This window comes from Gouania willdenowi, chromosome 21, assembly GCF_900634775.1.
Source record: "Gouania willdenowi chromosome 21, fGouWil2.1, whole genome shotgun sequence".
Taxonomy (NCBI): domain Eukaryota; kingdom Metazoa; phylum Chordata; class Actinopteri; order Blenniiformes; family Gobiesocidae; genus Gouania; species Gouania willdenowi.
Window position 1 is genome coordinate 10,450,543 of NC_041064.1, and position 21,156 is coordinate 10,471,698.

Genomic DNA, 21,156 nt, shown 5'->3' on the forward strand with positions numbered 1-21,156 from the left:
GAAAAAACAAACAAGAGATAAATCACTTCAATCAGTTTTTTTTTATGATTAAAGTAAATTTTTTTGTATTTGGGCCATATTATAGGTAGGTACATTTGTGTATTTATCACTCAATCAAAAAAAAAAAAAAAAACATTTCAATAGAAAAAAATGCAATCAAAATATATATTTTCAATCATAGAAAAGAAGTGCTTGAACGCTTTTTTCTTTGATTTAAAATTTTTTCATTAAAATTATTTTTCTTTTGATTGAACCGTTTTTTTATTTTTATTTTTTTGATTGAATAGTAAAGATACAAATTTACTTCCATATTCTTTTTTTTCCTTTCATTTTTTATTGAACAAGTAGAGATACAAACAAAAAGGCACATTTCTCATTAATACAGATTACAGACAACATTGAAAGACAAAACAAAAAAGAACCAAGGGGCTAAACAATGTACAAACAATCAAACAACAGACTGGGCTGTTGAAAAATGTCAAAAAAATGACCTCCATATAAAAACTCCTTTCTTAGTTTCCTGCCAACCACAGTGCGCCCCCTGCAGGCCACATGAGGACACTGCAGGCTCAGCACAGCGCACTGAGTTCCGCTCATTCTGACCAATCGCGTGGCTCATCCTCAGTCAGCTCCACTGCAGCGATCACACGGAGCTGAAGCCGCTGCTGCTGCTGGACGGAGGCGCCGTGTGAGGGGATCGAGCTGGACCTCAGTGACCGCTGCCGGAGAAACACCACCGATGACCCAACACTGGCGCATTTCCATAGACTCCTTCAATGCAGGTGAGTGCTTGTTTTACTGCTTTCAGTTGAAACGGTTTCCAGGTAATTGCCGCTTACTTGGAGCACCACCATCAGCAGTGCTGTGGACTGTTGATGTAGATGTGGATGTGAACCCTCAGAACAAGCGCGGCTGCCTGGGGACCGCACCACAGATGCTTTGGGTGCCGACAACAGTCCGCTGTCTCTCGGGCTTGGTCACAGCTGATAAACAGCGGGGGTGTTCAGTGCACCAGCCGCTGGTGGATAAAAGACGAGCTAGCGACATGTAAAAAGCAGCCTGAGAGGGAACTGACGTTGTCGTTCAGGTTCAGGCTGTCGTGGCAGTGCTCAGTGGTTAGCTAGTAGCAGGTAACAGCCCGCATTGCTAACACCCGAGGTTACACAGCTAATCATTAGCCAAACACTCCAATATATATACTCTATAAAACCCATTTATTCTCATACTGACACTGTGTCCATTTTGAAGGAAAATTGCTATTCATTTTTATTTTGTTATATGTATAAAAAACACTTCTTTTTTTTTTAACAAAATGAGGAAGTGTTATGTATGGCAGTTTTGGGACATTTTAAGGATTCTTTATAAAAGTAATTACTTATAGAATTATTTTATTTTATTGGTTTATTTAACAGGGTCAGTGTACATTAAAATAATACATATAATGTACTAGGGATGTCCCGATACAACTTTTTTTCACTTCCAATACGATACCGATATTTTAGCCTTGCATATTGTATATCGATCCGATGCGATATCAGCATGAATCATACATACTTTTATTACTTACGTTGTTGTGTGGAATGGCAGAAAAGGCTTGATCAAGTGATGTTACTCATACAGACAACAATAGTCAGCAACAGTAGGTATGAGAAAAACTTACCCATTTATTATTAACCAATTGGTTTAATAAATTTGAACCTTCAACATAATATCTCCAGTATTCTACAATTGAATAAATATAATATAATATATATTGGAGATTTTAGATGTAGTCGATAAAATCCAATATTCGTTTTCTGGCTGACATCGGACTGATATCAATATCGGATCGGGACACCCCTATAATGTACCAGATTTAACCAGAAGGCTATTTTACATCTGTAGTCCCTGGACAGAAGGTTCAATTGTCACCCTAAAAGAATACAAATGACAGGAAATATACAATAAAATATACAGTGAAATATACTATTATATCATACTTATATTTACATCTAAAAAACAACAGTATTTGATAATGAACAATCATCAGATATTATAACATACATACACGTTCATAAAATAGAACATTAAAAAGTCACCAAGACTCACATGCTGTCTGGGACTAGATGGAAGTAGCAGTGGAAACCATAAATCACTTGTGTCAAACTCAAGGCCCGAGGGCCAATTCCAGCCCTTTAGAGCATCCAATTTGTCCCGCATGATAAAGTTAAAAAACAATAAATAAGATGACTGAAAAAAACATTAAGAATCAATGTGTAAAATGTAAATGATCAACTAATTCGATTTTAATTCGATTTTAGATACCTCAAAATACACAAATTCAATGAAACTTTACGATATTTGCAAAGAGCTCAAATGTTTATATCACATGATGGCAGTCATTTTTAAAAGCAAATTGTTCAAAGAATTCTCAGTTTTTCTCTAATTTTCCCACAAAGTTTCCCCAAAATAAATAAAAATAAATCACAAAAGGTGGTATCTAACTTATTGCTAAAATGTTGTCGGCGCCTTACTTATTTTTCTTATCATTTAAATGTGGAAGTGCATATTATTGTTAAAATTTCTTGTTTATCCCACCTATAATCTGGGGCCCACAAACTGGTTCATATTTGGCCCCTGAACTAAAATGAGTTTGACACCCTTGCCATAAATCCTTTAAAGGATTTATATCAAAATCAAGGCCTGGGGGTCAAATCCTGCCATTTAGAGCCTCTGCATTGGTCCCACAGGAGGAAGTAAAAATGACAGAGAAAACATGAATCATTGTGGAAATTACCAAATAACCCAGATGTGGATATCTCAGTCCCTCCATGTACACAAACTCAGTGAAACTCGACAGTATTTGCATTGCATCTCTGTTTTCCTGTGTTTATATTATGCGACTGTAGTCATTTTTCATCGCAATCTAATCACAATTGTCAAAAGAACGCTGCAGTCTTTTAAAATGCTGCCTTTATTTTAAACAATTGCCCAAATGTACGCAAAAATTTGTCACGAAATTGTCACAAAAAGAAGATCTCGCATTGACATAAACACGTCATTTATTGCTTTGATATTGTAGGTGTTTTACATTCTGTATAGATCATTTATACATAGAAGGGCAAGCTAGGCTATAAAAAGAATATTATATATATGTATAAATAGGTTGAATTAGCAAATACTTTGTATTTGAAATAATAATAATCTGTAACTCATAAGGAAACATGAAAGCGATCAGTAGATGCCTCTGCGGAAGACTGACAGTTGGCAGTCAAAACATGTCAGGAGATCAAAGTAAATTTCCTGGAAAAAAGTTGTCTGAAGAACTGAAACCCTGAGTGTAAATGACTTTGACACCAGCAATGGTTGTCATACTGGGGTCGTGTCCCCTAAGGTGGGCATAGAGATACTTGAGGAATGGCAATGGGTCCATGAACCACTGTGACCCACACTTTTATCATAAACATCTCACATCATTGTGTTATTTACTAATAGCCATCTTTTAGAGAATACTTTGATTGCTAAATTTTGGATTAATATTGGTTGGTTAGAGATTTAGCTTGAAATAAAATATTGCCTTGGGTCACTTCAGGGATTCAACCTCATGTATCTATTATTGATTTAGTAAACATTATTTTGTCCTTGTATTCTTTTATTTTTCCCTCTCCACTCGGTTCAGCTATTTTTTTTTTTTACATTGATGCATAGTGAATTTATTTCAGGGCATTCTGCATTGTTGTGGGACTAAAAAACGACAAGGATCATCAATTAATGAAAATTGAAAACACCGTCACGTGTTATAGACATATATGTAGCGCTGAGAAGCCAGATAATTCCATGCCATCTGCTGCTCATCCTCAGCCCTCTCTCCTCCTCCTCCTCCTCCTGTTCCTCCTCCGATGTATTTCTGCCACCATGTGTTTTGGGACCAGCCGATGGAGCTGCAACCTATTTTAGACAGAAACTTCATTTCTATCCTCCTCTGCGCCCCCGTCCTCAGGACTTGTTACTAAAACACCAAATAGGCCAAATGTCTGCTCAGGAGAAGCCGTGGATGGCAGAGTTGGGCTCAATTACATTTTTTAGTTACAATTACGTCTTCAATTACCCATGTTCAATTACGATTACAGTAAGCAGCATTTTTTTTCCCCACCAATTACTATTATTTTCTATCCTCAGAAGGTCGATTATGATTACATTCTCAATTGCTAAAGTTCAATTACAATGAATCACAATTGCTGAGCCTGAAATAAATAACCTACTAATACTCAACCTTCCTCTTGTGTTATCTTTTTGTTAGCATCTCTTATGATAACAGGTCTTAAATCAGCTGTAAAATACATTAAAAACAAACATCTATCATCTAATTCCTTTTCTCTCTGTTGGTTACCTTGTTAGGCTTCCTAATCAATGAAAATAAAGGTTTTAATTTTTTTTGATGTGGGCGTCTGAGCCTTTTTTGTGTCAATTTAATATGTTAAATGTGGGAAAGCTTGATATGAAACAAATTTGAATAATTAACTACATATGTGTAGAACTGTACATAGAACTGTAACATGGTTCCCCAGTTTTGCGTTAAATTACAATTGACAATTTTTATAGAATTTTCATTGCAATTACAAATAGAAAGTCAATTATCTATATTCAATTACAATTTAATTACGTATAGTATATGTATTGGATCATGTATGAATGTCATGTTACTGTATCGCGTCCCATTGGTCCCTCCTACCAACCAACGATGATGATGCACACGCTTAGGGGATCAAAGCTGTAATTAGCCTGCCATGGATTAGCACCAGGGACTTTTTTCCACTGTACTCACTCCCACAGTGCGACTGCATCACACACACTGTGAGACACACACTCCCCTCCAACACTTCCTCAATCCTCCCCCTGGTTCCAAAAAAAAAAAAAAAAAAGCAGTTTCCATGTTTGTGTTTGTCATGTTGAGGCTAAGTGTGCAGGCAGCCATTGTTGTGTGTCCCTAAGGGGGGGGGGATGTGCGCTGCGCACCATTATCATTTCTGATTTTGATGAGATTTACACTGTGTTTAGGATCACCAAGCAGTGCACCCAATTCGTGCATACCGTTCGTTCTTTGGTTTTCCCGTTTGAAAACCAATTCAAAATAACAAACATGTTTTACTTACTTAAAACTAAAACATAAATACAGAAAAATCAAAAACCAGACAAGCAGCGTTTTATATTAATATCTGCCAACTTTACCAAACAGTATTATGGTCCAAATAGTATCCAAATAAACTGGTGACTGGCTATCAACTCTGAGGCTGGTATGAGGAACAATAGATGTTAGAATTTTTATCATTTGACACTTTTGCAAAAATATCTCCAGCTTTTTTGAGGGTAGTAAAAAAATATTTTGTGCACATAAGTTATAATACCGCTAGCCACTAACTACTGCAGCCGTCAATACACACGGAAGTTAATCACAAGAAACGAGGAGCTCCTTGGGGCTACAGATGTAAATTAGCAGTTTTGCTATAATCTGGTACATTTACAATTTGTGTACAACTTGTATATGATTGTTCATTGATGCATGTTGTCCCAATCAAATAAATAGATAACATTTTCAATTCACAAGTTCATCAGTAATGTGACTTATGCACTGCTCTTTTTTTGTGAGGGAATAACAGTCCGCCCCTGTCTGTGGGCCTCCTCTGTGTGATGAGATTAAAACAAGAAGCTCTCGTCCCAGTTTCCCATAAATATCAAAATATCTCACAAACAGAACAAGATTTAATTAAACAGAAAAACGCTCCTTATTTGGTTTTGATTTTTTTTTTTAGTATTTCTGTTTTGGTTTTGAGTCGGTAAAACAAAATAACCACACCGTTTATTTGTTGTTTTGATTTGGTTTTAAAACGGAATAACCAAAGAAGGAACAGTACACGGATTGCACCCTCGAACCCCCCCACCCTTTGGTTTGGTCATGTGCTTTAGTGTCTTCGAAAGAGTCGACCCAGGCATGTTGCATGTCGTTTTGAATGTGATGGGCTTGTGGTTGGCATGAGGAGGGAGTTGTAGCTCTGCTGACTTGCTACACTGCCAAGTATGATTGGTGTCTTGAGTGTTGACTGCTGCCACACAGGCTTTTTCTCTTTGCAAAACAAGAGTTTTACGGGAGCTGGAATAGTATTTATCTCTGCCATTAGCCATCAGGATTGTTTACTTAGTGGAGATGCTGACAACAGTGATTGGGAACGATGTTGACGATTACTGTACAAAATGAATATTAACAATTTTCTTTATATGTTGGATAGGGCTGGGCAATATATCGAGATTCAAGATGTATTGAGTTTTCTGTTTTGGCGATATAGAAAATGGCATCGCCTATATCGAGATGTATTTTTTTTTACTTGTTTTGATTTAAACAATCACACAGTACAAATCACATCATGCAAGTATTCAATATTATTCATAGAGTACAGTTAAACAGTGTTTTTTTATTTACAATTTTTCTGTATTTCTGAGATATACAGTATATTTATAGCTTTATTTTTTTATTAAAATGCTGGTTTTGGGAGTCGCTGCTTTCACTACTTCTCAGAACAGCATGTAAAGCTCAGTTAGATGGATTGATGAGTGTGTCCTCACCCAGACATTTCCCCTAAACAAGCCACACTACAGAACTCACGCACACGTTCTGTCCCTTATAGGAGAAAAAGCCAAAAGTGGCACATATTGTGTAACTGTTTGTTAATAATAATAATCTGTATGGCATGTTTCATCAGTACATTTAACCCAGAATTGTCTTTTCTGGTAAGACTTTGAGTTGAAAATATTGAATTTTACATCACATATTGAAATTTTGAGAAAAAATACAAGATATGAATTTTGGTCCATATCGACCAGCCCTAATGTTGGACTGAAAACATCCTATATTTGTCGTTGTTAAAAGTGTCTGCAAAAAACTGATTCAGAGAACATGTCTGGCTATATTTGTATCATGTGTGTCACTGAAAAGTCTAAATATAACATTTTATGAAATGGCCTCAAAGAAGAACAAAGTGTGCCTGCTGCATTAAATCCAGGTTGTTAATTTGTTTTAGACAAAAATCAACATTTTGAACATGTGGAAGTGATAACTGTTATTTGAGTATGAGCTGACTGAAAAGCTTTAGAAAAGTGGTTTTTACATTTTATTTTCATTGCATAGTAGACTTAGCTTTTCATGGATTTCCTAATCCAGGAACAAAATGGTTTGTTCTGGAAGTTTTTCTCCTGTTGGGTTAAACAGTGTTAGACTTCAGCGTGCCTCCGCCTCACAGCAGTTCACTGAATACTTATCATAGCTTTGAGATATTGATGTTATACAATGCCTGCCTGATCCAGTTGTTGTTGTTAAATCTCTCAAAAAGACAACTCCCAACAGGCGTTTTCATAGGTTTTGATTCAACTATTTTATCATAGCAAAATACAAACACAGTGACAACATGTACATTTAGGGGTGTCCCGATTCCATCCCTGAGTATTGGCCGATATTGATCTGGTATCAACATAAGTTATAGATACTTTCATGACTTATTTTATAGTGTGGAATGTTATAAAAGGTTTGGTCAAGTGATATTACTCAGAGAACAATAGTAAGCAGCCGTAGGTATGAGAAAAACTGACCCATTTATTATTAACCAATTTGTTACTATTTAAAAAAAAATGCTGAGTCAGTTGATATATATATATATATTTTTAACATATGTTACATTAGAAAACTAACATTAAAATGCAAATTGTAAACAAAGGCAAATGGTATAAAACTTTGAAATGGAAACAATTATATATTTTTACATATTTATAAAAAACACTAAAAATGTATGTTGTTCTTAAAATTTGATTTGTATTGCATGACTGCATAAATTAATTTCTGTTAAACTGCAGTAAGTGGTTTTTTTCTTTTTACTATCAAACCTCAACCAGAAATTAGCATTTGTGTGTAGTTCACTGACTTTTGACAAACTGAATAACCCTGATCGTGCACACACTCCTCAGATGTTCCTCCTCACCTAAGCAGTTAATTCTTAAACACACAAAGGGCTCACGTTGGAGGGCAAAGCACAAAATGTGCACCTGACCAACTGGCGCCTGTGAATGTTTGACGTGTACAGCGTGACATATGTTCAATGCTGCCCTAGTTGTCTGTAGTGGAACACAACCCAGGAAGAATTATTGTAAAGCTGCAGTATTTACAAAGCGATTGTTGGAAATGTTTGTACCACATTTAGTATCTTGGTAAATGAGAGCTGGTTAAAGGTTTCTGTGCTGCTTTGGTTTGTTTTTTAACCACAAAATGTCATTTAAAATAGCTGGAACTCTTACCTGAAAGAAAAAATCACATCCAGAGTTTTAGCCTCTGAAAAGTCACTTTCTGAGCAACTCACACAAACAGGCTGATTTGAGACCCACTTATGCATATTCATGAGTGGGGCATGTCTATAGACGCGATACTGACTTCCTCTTACCCACACGGTGACGTAGGGCCAGAGGACGGCCCACCCTCCTCCCACTCACTCCGTAGCCGAGCTCATCCTGCTTCATAAAACTGAGACAGAACTTGGGGCATGGGTGTTCACCAGTACATACATAGACTGTATAAAATACATACATAGCACTGTGCGAAGGACGCTGACATGCTCACCTTCGTGGGCGTGTCTGTTTACATGTCAATCACGGCAGAGAGCTTCCTGGAGGCGCAGCTTCTCCAGCTCAGTGCCGCGTCAAATTCGTCATCAAAGTAGGAACGCATCATCAAATTGGAGCGAGGTGTTTGGGCTCGCCCTGCAGTGAGAAAGGAACAAATCACCCTCTTACTAACGATTGAGGGAATCAATGATAAAAACACTTTGGGAATGTGTATGAAGCCCAAATTGCACTTTTATGATGTTTAAAGCACAGAAAAGTTGATTTAGCGTAACATGGGCCCTTTAAGACCCTGTCCACACGTCGCCGGGTATCTGCTAAAACAAATATATTTTTCTACGGTTTGGCCTGTCATCCACACGAAAACGCAGGATAAGGTCATTAAAAACGGGGCTTTTGGAAAATTCCGACCAAGGTGAAGATTTGGGAAAGCTCCAGTTTTGCGTTTGAGTGTGGACACTGATAGCCGGAGTTTTAAGTTTCTTAACGTCACAGGGACTGTGCTGGCATGGCGGCATTGGTGTGGGGTAGCGGTGCCCGTTTGGGGTGCTTGGGTACGCCTGCTTGTCGGTCTTGTCGGCTGGTTGGTTGGCCCTGCTTGGGCGGTTGATGGCATCCTCTCTCGTGGGGGGGGCCACCTCCCTGTGGATAGTGTTGTATCGTGGGGCCTTGCGGGCCTGTGCTGGTCCTGGTGCGGCCGCTGGTTTCTCTGCTACACGGTTGCTCCCTGTTGCGGCAGGGCGGGCCATTCGGGGTCGGCATGTGGCGTGGGTCGCCCCCTGGACCGCTGTGGGGTGTAGCTGGTGCCCGACTGTGCCTGTGGAGTAGGGGGTCCCGCCGTGCTTTGTGGAGCCGGTATGGTTCCGGGGGTGCCACTGGGTGGGTTTCCGGCGGTGCTGCTCTGTGCATGCCAAATGTGCCATCTACCCTCTCCGGTGGCCCGTTGTATGGACGGGCCGAGCTCACACCAGACAGGCCTCCTACATGGACCGGGTCTCAAACATTGTTAGGCAGGTGTGCAAAGCTACTGTATAACGGTGCATGTGGAATGTTTTTTAAAAACAATGATGTGTGGATGTAACTTTTTTTTTTTTTAAACGGAGGAGGGTGGATGTATACTTTTAGAAAAAAAATACCCAGCTACGTGTGGACAAGGCTTAAGTGCACCTAAATATAAGCCCTCACTAAACTGTGTACATATAAACACCACACATGTCTATAAGCTGCAGGTATCTACATTGAAACAACATATTTACACAGGCTCTTATAATTTAACGAAAGAAAGAACCTGTAACATGGCCTATCAGAAAAGTCATTGATTGCCATCGTCCCCTTCTTGCATATTGAAATCAGTGAAGTCGTCTTCTTTGGTGTCGGAGTTGAACATGAGTCATGTTCTTCTGCTAGGATAACTCTCATCCCCTCAAGCCCACAAAACAAGCATTCCGAACTATTATCACTGATAGCAGGCGGGACTGAAGGACTGACGACCTGTAAACACAAGCAATGCGTCACAAAAAATACAAAAAACAAACACGTTATTGAACATATCAGGCTCTGTTTGGACAACAGAGACAACTCTGAACTATTGTGGTTTACAAAGAATAAGCGACACGATAAATCTATCAAACGTATTATATAATGGGCAATGAAGACAATATTTCTCTGTTCCCGAGGTTTTTAAAAAAAAAATTTTTTAAATGAGCATCATTTGATAAAATCCACACAAAAGCTCTTTTGAAACTCTCCAGCTGGAAGCCCCAGTATTTCTATTTCACATGCAAATCATACAATGAGTAGACCTTGTTTAAACTGAATATTGTGCATATTAATATTACTGCACACTATGGTTGGGTGGTTCACAAAAATACATTTTCACGACACTTTGCCAAAGAGTTTTTTTTTTTTTTTTTTTTTAACCTTGTTCCAATTGACTTTCGAAGCATCTGTACCAAAAATCGAGTTGCACGCTTTTTCACAATATTGACATTTTTTCTGTTTTCAGGAATAGTGATTTTTTCCTAACATGATAAATAATTGTGATGATAACCAGGATTACAATATTGATCAAAAATAATTGTGATTGTCATTTTAGCCATAATCGTGCAGCCCCATATTTAAGTATTAGCGCATTATGAAAAATGTCCAATTACATAACTAGTTCAGTCTAATGTCAATGTTTTCTGAGTCATTAGGTGAGGGATATCTGATGATATGTAACATGTTAGAAGAACACAAAAAAACATTTTGTCATTTGTTGCAAGAGTGCAAATTACATGAAGCAAATGCCCTGAGCTTCCACAGTACGTGATCCCAGTGCTGATATATTTAGGTGAGTTTCCTGCCAGGCATCGATGTCATCAGTGGGTGTTTATCCTGTAAGATGACGTGTGTGTGGACACAACTTTGGCATTGATGGATTTGTATATGTGAGTGTGAGGATCAGGAGGGTGCCGGCAGCAGGCTTTTGGCAGTCACCTGTGCTTCGGTTTGTTGTGGCTCGGCCTTTGTAATTGGTGCATGAGTGTGAGCGAGCGTGTGCTTCTGTCTGTGTGTGTGTGTGTATGTGTGTGTGGCCCATCCCAACACGTCTGGCCTTGCAGCTGCAGCAAATCTAATTTTAGCCCTAGATGTGCATACGCCTCAGTTCCCACAGCCCGGCCTATGAGAAATGAGGAACGAATCCATCAGAAACTGTAGTTTTTTTTTTTTGTCGTTTCGTCGTGAAAGCTTTTTTATTTTTAAACCTGCATGTTGTAGTATTTATTTTTGGTTCTCTAAAGCAGGTTTCTTTGTGCGCTTGAGTGTCATGTTTCGAAAGGGGAAGACTATTGATTTTCCTACGAATAAATTGACGTTAGCCATTGTTAGCCTGCCTGTTTGTAACCTTTACCCTGCCAAAGCCTCTCCCAGCTAAGGAGTGGGCTTTAAACCTGTGTGTTTTGGTTTTACTCTCAAATATGTTGTGATCAGGTAATTTTTTTTATTCTTTACACACATCTCTGTTAGCCAGGGCTGAGACAGGCACAGGAATTTTACAGCAGACACGTTTGCTATAATCTGGTGTTAGAGGTAATCCCTCTATCACGGGAAAGTCTTGAGACTAAGTAGCGTGCATGTGTGTGTGTGTGAGTGCGCGTGCACACATAGTTGTATAGTTGGTTCTTTAGAAAGAAACACATGAAACAAACCACTTTAAAAACATGGAAACAGAATTAGGACTTGCATGACGTCACATCGCGATTATGTGGAGCAATATTTTTTTAATGCCCAAATAGGGTTGGTCGATATGGACTAAAATTCATATATCAATATTTTTCTCAAAATGGTGATGTACATTATAAATCTCAATAACTTTAACTCAATAAAGTCTTATCAGAAATATAATTTTGTGTAAAGTTTGATGATGCAAAATGCCACACAGGCACATTTATTCACAAACAGCTGCACAATATGTGCAAGTTTTGGCTTTTTCTCCTATAAGGGACAGCACGTGTGAGTGAGTTCTGTAGTAGGGCTGCACAATTAATCAAATTTTAATCGTGATCACGTTTTTTGTTGTCACGATTAAATTAACCAAATTGTCGGCAATATTTACATTTAAATAATGGGCTCTGTACTTTGTAATAGTGTATTTATTTGGTACATTTAAAATTCTTGGGTATTTTTTTTTATTTAAAGCTTAATTCTACACTGTAAACTGTATATATGTTTGTTTAAAAGTAGTGTAATAAAAACACAGATTTTTTCCCCCCAACATAAATTATTATGATTGTAATCAGGATTACAATATTGATCAAAATAATCGGGATTATCAATAGCTTGGGTTGGAACGCACTCGGAAATCCATCAAATTGTGCTTTCATTCTGAGAAGTAGCAAAAACTCTTACTCCTAAAACACATATTTTAATGCAAAATAAGCTGTAAAATAAAAAAAAATATATATATATTGATTTAGGCGATATTGTAATTTTCCATATTGCCAAAATAGAAATTTTGATATATCTCGAATAACAATATACTGTATTTCCCAGGCCTATGCCCAAATCATTTCATACCAGATTGCACACGCTGACTCTCCCAGGTATCCATTAATAATTATATGAATCTAAAGAAAGTTAACCCATAAAAATCAGAGAATTGTTGCACATTTGTGTGATGGCGTGAATAAGAGGCCCAAACGACACAGGCTAAATTTCAATAATTCATGACTGACTGGGCAGCTTTGACCTTGAAAATCTCACTGGTTGAAACCTGGCACGTAGCTTTTTAGGCCAGAGAGAGGAAGTTGAGACAGATGCACACAAACCAGCCTCGGACACGTCGGCTGACCCCCTTTTCTTCAAAGTGTCTTTTATGTAATTGTTAAGTCAGTTGATATATTTTTACTTTTTTAAACAATGTGTTCACTTTAGTTAGTATAGAGTGCAACATCAATGAGTTCTAACAGAATGAATAGGAGGATGATGTAACATGTTCCCCTTTGTAATGTTTGTTGACAGTGTAACATTTTCCAGTGTGTCTCCCTGCTGGACAAACACTGGGACACAAAGCAGCCAGTGTCTAGATAAAGTAGAGGTGGAGTCACTGATTAAGTCCAATTCAACAGCTTTTGAAGAATGGGATTTATATGGAAGAGAACGATAGAACCATCAATGTGGCTGACGTACAGTAGGGTTGCACGATTATTATGATCAATTATTCATCATATTTGGTTAAAAAAACTGTTTTTATTACACTACTTTTAAACAAACTATGTTTACAGTGCAAAATGAAGTTTTAGATTAAAAAAATTAACACAATGTATCAAAGGCTAACTGAAGGAATACACTATTACAGAGTGCAGAGCCCATATTATAAATGTAAATATTGCAGACAATCAGGTTTATTTAATCATGGCAACCAAAATTGTGATCATGATTACAATGTGTTTAATTGTGTAGCCCTAATGTATAATTATATATAAAAGTTAGCTTTATATTAGCTAACCAGTTTAGTAGAGATCTGCAGCTTTCTGACTCGAGTGTGTGTTCTGCAAACTGTTTCAGACGAAGGCTACTACCACCTTTGCATGTACTCCAACACTTTTTCAGACTCTTCCTCTGCCATGTAAATGATACTTTCCTGTTCAATGCACCTTAGGATGTGTCAAACACTGCTAATTTGAATGTTTGCTTTGAGTGCAACAGCCGTAAAGTTAAGTTCATAAATAATACCTGTCAGAGGTGTGTGTGTGTGTGTGTGTTTACATAAGTTCAATGAGCCTTTTAGTGGTGTAAACCTGCATGATTCACCTGTTAGCTATGCTATGCTAACAAGAGCTCAGGGAAGAGTTTTTTTCAGTGTGCGATGTGTGCTTTTACTGGCATCACTTTGTTGCTCGTGTGTCACTGTTTGGAAACATTGATTTGACATTTCCAATAATTTATTTTCACTCTCAGAGGATTGATTTTGCATAAAAAAGTGAGGCGTGGCAATGGCATTGTTTCATCAGTTTGTAGATTTAGTTGGAACCAGTTGAGTTAGTGTCTTTACTGTTTTTGCACATGTCTATTGTTGGCTGTTTGTTGTTTTTTTATGCATGCACGTTGCAGAGTAGATGAGACTGGGGTAAAGCAGCAGGTCAAGGTTATGGATATGTAGACAAACCTATAATTCCATTACTACATGACTGGACTGATCAGTTAGTTTAAATTATTTAGCGTTTATTATTAATAAAATAAAAAAAAACCTAAAGTATGGTAAGGTCTATTGGTTGTTATCTTGTCTGTGTAACATGTTTTCCCATTGTTTGTAAGAAAAACAATGCTGGACTCCATCCTAATTAGATGAGATGTCAAAAAAGTTAGTAATAAATTAAAAGGCAAAGAATTTTGATAACAATTTTAGCCATCTTAAGGATGTATTGATTCACTTTGAGAGGCACACGTTTAGCATCCCTAAAGCTATATTCAGACTGCCAACCCCAAAGCCATTTTTTTTTTTACCATATCTGAATAGATTTTGCAAAGTGTGATCAGCATAAACCACATGAAATCATATTTTTCCAACTAGTTTCCAAACCATTATGTGGACACAGTTTAAAATCCTTTTGAAATTTGATTTCTACTGATGCATCTTTTTCATTCTGGAATTTCAAATCGGTCACTTCAGAATCATTTGCTTTACTTGCAGAGCAATAAACAATACATACACACACATAATAATACATTTTTATTTATAAGGCGCCTTTCAAGGTACCCAAGGTCACCGAACAGAAAACAGGTTAAAAACAGTAGATAACAAAAAATTCAAAGACAAAATAAGGCATACAACAATGGAAGTTATACATGTACACATGCATGTACATGACATGTAAATAATAATAATATTTTACTATTTACTGTAACATACGCTGCTACACAAATTTCATTAATATTATTTTAAATTATACAAAATATAGTGGCAATATTTAAATTCATAATATACTTTGTCACAATATATACCTTAATATATGTTGTAAAATGATTTACATGATATATATTATTGCTGTCCTAGGTGGAATTGTTGCTTATTTTCTTATACTTACTAACAATATATGACTTACAAATCTTTTTAAAGTGGCTTATGTTGCTGCTTTGTTTTATTTCAGTCTTTCGGTAGTTCCAAAATATAACCCCTGCTATTGTTTTACTCATCCTTTTAATTGTTGTTCTGGCATATTGCATCTTGAAATGTATTATATTCCCTTTCTCTTCATAAAAATCTTCCAGCAAGAGAGTTTCACCATCCGATTTGAGAACCAAATGAGATGGACTATGATTCTAATCGTGAAATTCTCATTGATGCCTTTGTGTGACCTATTCAGACAGGTGCTCGCCGGCCTTCTCCTCTGTTTAGCTGTGTAACCGTGGCAAGGCCTTTGAAGGGCCGTAAACAGGATGGACTGGCTGTGGCCTAATATATTCCCCTGTGAGCTGTGTCACAAGACAATGAGCGAGTCCTGCAAAGAGGAAGAGAGGCTGTCATAGGAAGCTCGGCTCATGTGCTTTGTGTTTTGCCAACAGTTACTGCTTGGCCGAAAAAAGCATTAGTGTTGACACAAAAACACAGGAGATAGACGGCTTCATATTAGGGAAGCGTTCACAGAAGTTCTCAAGTAACAAGAAAAGTGGTGCCCTCCATACTTGGGTTTAGCTCTTTTGTTTGGTCTGTAGCTCTGTTTTTTATTGTTCAAATTAAACTACATATAAGACCAATCCACCATTCATAAAAGTAAAGAAACGGCCACTGTTGTCAGCACTTTGGCATTAATATCACTAAATATTATAATGTAATGTGAAAATATGAAACAGGCCACCAGTCTATTTTCTACAGTCATGTACACATTTGGAGAGCCTTTGATTTTATCTTTCACAATTTCAGTTTAATTTCCGTTTAATCCACTTTCCCTAATTAGGTGTCATTTCAGGCTATTAAAACTTCTCGCAATCATGCCAAACATGCTTTATACAGGTTTTCGAGTTCACCATTGTCATTAATTTCATATTCATAAGCAAGCACTGAAATTCTGCGAGATTTGGCATCCAGCTGGACATTATAACATGTTTTACATTAAAAAATATTGTAAAGATGTGTTATATTGTCCCAAATATATTGTTTGTAAATGCCTAATTTGTCCCAAAACCTGCTTGGGAGGGTATGTTTAGTGTCATATTGCAATTTCTGCTTGATTTGGTTTTAAAAAGATATATATATATGTATATGTATATATATGTATATATGTATATGTATATATGTATATATGTATATGTATATATGTATATATATGTATATATGTGTATATGTGTATATGTGTATATGTATATATGTATATGTATATATATATATGTGTGTATATGTGTATATGTATATATGTATATGTATATATGTATATGTATATATGTATATATGTATATATATATAGAGAGAGAGAGAGAATTCGATTGGAGTGAGCCCCTCAATTTGTGTAAGGTTTAGCAGCACAGCATTCTTTACAAACCATCTTTCTACACCTGATTTGAAGTTTTTATGTGGATTATACATCTCATCTAGCTGCTGCTGCTGTCACTGACCTTCGTATTGTTTATAGCTTTGTTACGGTAGAAATGTACTTCGCGGCTTCAGTCCGTATTCAAAACAAAACGCGAAGCATTGATGGTGCATTTAATGTGCCTCGAATACACAGGATAGAATGAAATTCAACATGAAAAAATTGCCCCGCAACCTTGAAAACAGGAACAAGCGGGTCAGAAAATGGATGGATGGATGAAAAAATGTATTCAACCATGGATTTTTTTACCGATGCAGAGACGCAGTGACCGATGCATCTCGATTTCACCCGTAAATTGTACCGATGCACACTGAATAAATCGATACACTCGCATCGCGCACGTTTATATCTAGATACCGATACGTATAGATTAATCTCCGCATGCTTAGTTTGGACTGTAGGAATAAACAGAAGCACACAAAGCTAAACCCACAGGAGAACATGCAAACTCAACACAGGAATGATGACATGCAGTGCATAGGTTTGTCTTGCTTATTTGTTGATGACATGTATTATGATTTATCACTACCATAGTCATTAAGGCACTGAACGTTTATCACTAATAATTAACTTTTCTGTTGTTTTCTTTTTATAAAGAACTATAAAAAGCTTTCATTGTACAGTCCCGTCTTATATTGTCTAGTTTGTTTATGGAGTAGATCTTGTTTTGCACTATACAGTTTGTTCTTTCTTCTCACGTTGCTGTAATTATTCAACAGCAAGCCCCTGTTACCCTCAGCTTTCATGAGTCATACGCAAATAAACTTTATCTACCAGTGAAATATAACGGCTTTCTTTAAGACAGATGGGACTCGTGTGTAGTGATTTCCTGGGCTTTTTGGTGATGAATTGCAAATGTCAGACTTGTTCAGATAAACACAGGGCTGTGCTCAAATACTCAGCAATGATTGGTGTCACAGAAATGGAGCAATGCCCCGCTATCTCCCTTGAGCATCTTTTTTTATTTTGCCACAGAGGGTTTGATGTATTCTGTCAACTACAGCCAATGTTATGTCTGTGGATCCGAGGGATGGCACAACTGCTTAATGTTGCTATGCAACTATTGGGCTCTAATCTTGTGACTCAAAGTAACCTTAAAAAGGTAGCGTAGTTTGCATTTAAAGTCATTTTATTAGTGCTACATATGCTTGTATCAGTCAAGCCTTTTCTGCAGGGCAGTAATTGTGTTTCTCTATAGATTGTCCTGGTGTTGTAGCAACTGTTGGATTGTATGTCTGTTTTCAGTTGCTTTGTTTATTGTTTGATTTTTTTGTACAATTACAGCCTATGTCCTCTTTTTAGCCCTTACTTTCCCTCATTTTCTTTCCACCTGTCATATTGCTTGTACCAAAAGAGTAAATACCTATTGCAGTTTCATTTTTTCATTACAAATATAGTTATATTTTTCCTTTGTACCTTGTTGCAGGGGATCCTCACAGAGTGACAGATGTGTGACACACTGAAAATCCATTCGTCTCTTCAAGCGGAGATCTAGCATCGAGGAAACTGAGGTCAGTAGCAACTTGTTTGCATTAAAACTCATCCTTTTTTTTAACTAATATATTTGATATACAGATGCAACTTTTTTTGTTTTGTCGGAACATGAGCTTTAGCTTTATGGAGGGTGTAAGCAATAGTGTTATTATGTGTGTGATCCAGAGTTGGCCAGTAATGGTGGAAACATACTCTGTTACTATAAAATCAAAAATCAACATAATCATGCAGGGTTGGGGTCAATTAATATTTTCAATTACAAATGCATCTTCAATTATCCATGTTCTATTGGAGATCAGTAACAATTAAAATGATTATTTTTCTCCTTAAAGTCAATTATAATTACGTTCTAAATTACAATTAATCCCAAATACTTTATCCCAAAAAATGCAACCTTCCTCTTTTGTTAGCTTTCTGTTAGCATCCCCTATAACGGGTCAGTTTTGACCCATGTCTTAATTCAGCTTTTAAATACACTAAAAAATATTATCTATTATCCAATTTTTTTCATCTCTTAGTTACCTTGTTAGTAGGGATGTCCCGATACAACTTTTTTACTTCCGATACAAAACCGATATTGCATCCTTGAGTATTGACTGATACCGATATCGAACCGATAAAATATCGGCATGAGTCGTACATACTTTTATTACTTATTTTGTAGTGTGGAATGTTAGGAAAGGCTTGATTAAGTGATGTTACTCAAACAGAGAACAATAGTCAGCAACAGTAGGTATGAGACAAACTAACCCATTTATTATTAACTAATTGGTTACATACATTTTAATCTTCAACATCATATCTGCAGTATTTTACAATTGAATAAATATAATGTATATCGGAGATTTTAGATGCAGTCCGATAAAATCCGATATTCATTTTCTGGCTGATATCGGACCAATATCAATATCAGATTGGGACACCTCTACTTGTTAGGCTTACTAATCAATGAAAATATTGGTATTAATATTTTTGGTGTGGGCATCTGAGCCTTTTTTGTATCAGTATACCCCTTGAAAATGGTCAAATGATGATCCTCAAGAGGACTGACAGGTAGTGGGAAAACTTGATATGAAAAACATTCTAATAATTATTAACTACGTATGTATGAGCCATAGAACTGTAACATGGTTGTGTTTGAATTGTAATTGACAGTTTTGATAGAATTTCCATGCCAATTACAATTTAATTATGGTTACAACAGCAACACATTTTTTTCAATTATATATAATTTCATTTATAACTGTCATATTTGTAATTAATTAATAATTATGCAATTAAAATTACAATGGACCACAAATCTGAAATCTTGTGTCCAAAGCAGACCTGTAGTTTAGGCACCATTTTGGTGGATTTTTGACTGTTTCAAAGGTAGATTTAATAAAAAGTTAGTTTACTGCTGTTGGTCAGGTTATAAAGAAGGTCTAATGTCAGTAAGCTCTATTTATAATATATTATTAATTTATTGCAGACAATTCTCTGGGTGAAGTTGTTACTTTGAGGGGTATCTGCCTGAAAACACTCATTTCAACCTGTCAAAAGTATTTAACAGTGAGATGTTTTTAAAATTGTAGGTATTGTTAATATTCGTCACTGCATGAATTTTTCTTGACTACTGTTCCCATGGTAACAAGTAAGCCCACCCTGCTATAAGGGAGGGTTTAGCTCAGTAAGTCTTTGACAGTTTGACAAGCCAGAAGAAACGGATGAGTCAGTCTTTGAAGGAGAGCTGAACCAGCTCCCACTATAAAGCTTTTCAATTCATGGGCTGAGATCCAAGTTGTGCATCCACACAAAACATTTTTAATGTTTTTATCCATTTGGCTCCTGCAGCCCTACAGCACACTGGGCTAAGGAAGGCATTTAGTTTCCTGTATCAATATTTAACCCACCTGTCGCATTCTGAGGGTTGTTCTCCTTTCTATGACCCCCCCCTTTTTTTTTTTATTTTTTTTTTTTTTTTTTTACATCTTTTGATTTTTTGTGGAAGATCAAACAGAAATAAATATCTAAAAGGCAATCAGGGCTTTTTTTCTTTCTTGGAGTATGTATTGATTATTCTGTTTAAACTAGTCTGTGGATTATGTGAATAGTTTCTGTTCTGGTAATGAAGTGGCTTTAACCAGCAGGATTAAAAATTGGGGCGTCAGTTTATGGTTTACGCCAGTAGGATTGTTTGCATGAAACTGTACAGTGTTTAAGGCTTTGAGTGATAAGTTTTATTCTGTAAACCTGAACTAGGCCCTCTATGCATTTTTCTAGTTTTGATTACCTTTAGCATTATAGTGATGTAACAGAACACTGTACTTCATCTAAAAACTGGAACGTCTTCTATCTATTCTCACTAATCAAAGTTTATTCACCTTTGTTAAATGTAAGAATGTTATTTATCAACAGGGATCAAGATAAAGCTGTGACGAATTTGTTTTTAACACTGTTGTTGTGCGCAGGTTAGGAGCAACACAGCAGGGTGAATAGTGAAGTGGTTGCATATAAAGCATGACATAAATGTATTTGGCACCCATAGTTTAAACCAGTGGTTCTCAACCTTTTCAGACGGCGACCCCCAAAATAAAGTTGCCAAAATCATGGCCCATTTTAAATATCAATCTGTGATATCCACATTTATTTATTTTTTTATTTCTCCCCGAGTATAAAGTCATCCTAAAGGTTTTAATCATTGTTTTAATCAGCAATAAAGTGGGTTAAAAGTGACCAAAAATGGAGGAAAAGTTGGTGAAATGGGATTTTAAAAATGACAGAAATTGGTTAAAAGTTGCATATTAGAGTGGCCAAATTGCCAATATTTAAAAGTGGAAAAAAGGGGAGGGCTGGGGGGTTGGGTAATGTAAACAATTAGTTTAAACTGGCTAATAATGTGCATAACAAATCGTGAATGTGGTTAAATTGGCAAAAATAAGCATGAAATATGGTGAAAAAAGGTTAAAAGTGA

The 21,156-nt window shown here is 36.6% G+C and overlaps 1 protein-coding gene across 2 annotated transcripts in view; it reads left to right on the plus strand.

The window, feature by feature from the left end:
- Positions 1-544: 544 nt before the first annotated feature.
- The window catches only part of LOC114455431 (protein FAM126B), a 51,619-nt gene continuing 31,007 nt past the window's right edge, over positions 545-21,156 (plus strand). For both annotated transcript variants that reach the window (XM_028436665.1, XM_028436666.1), the window contains exons 1-2: positions 545-782; positions 18,136-18,220. The gene's annotated coding sequence lies outside the window, so the exon portion shown is untranslated. The remainder of the gene's footprint in view (positions 783-18,135; positions 18,221-21,156) is intronic.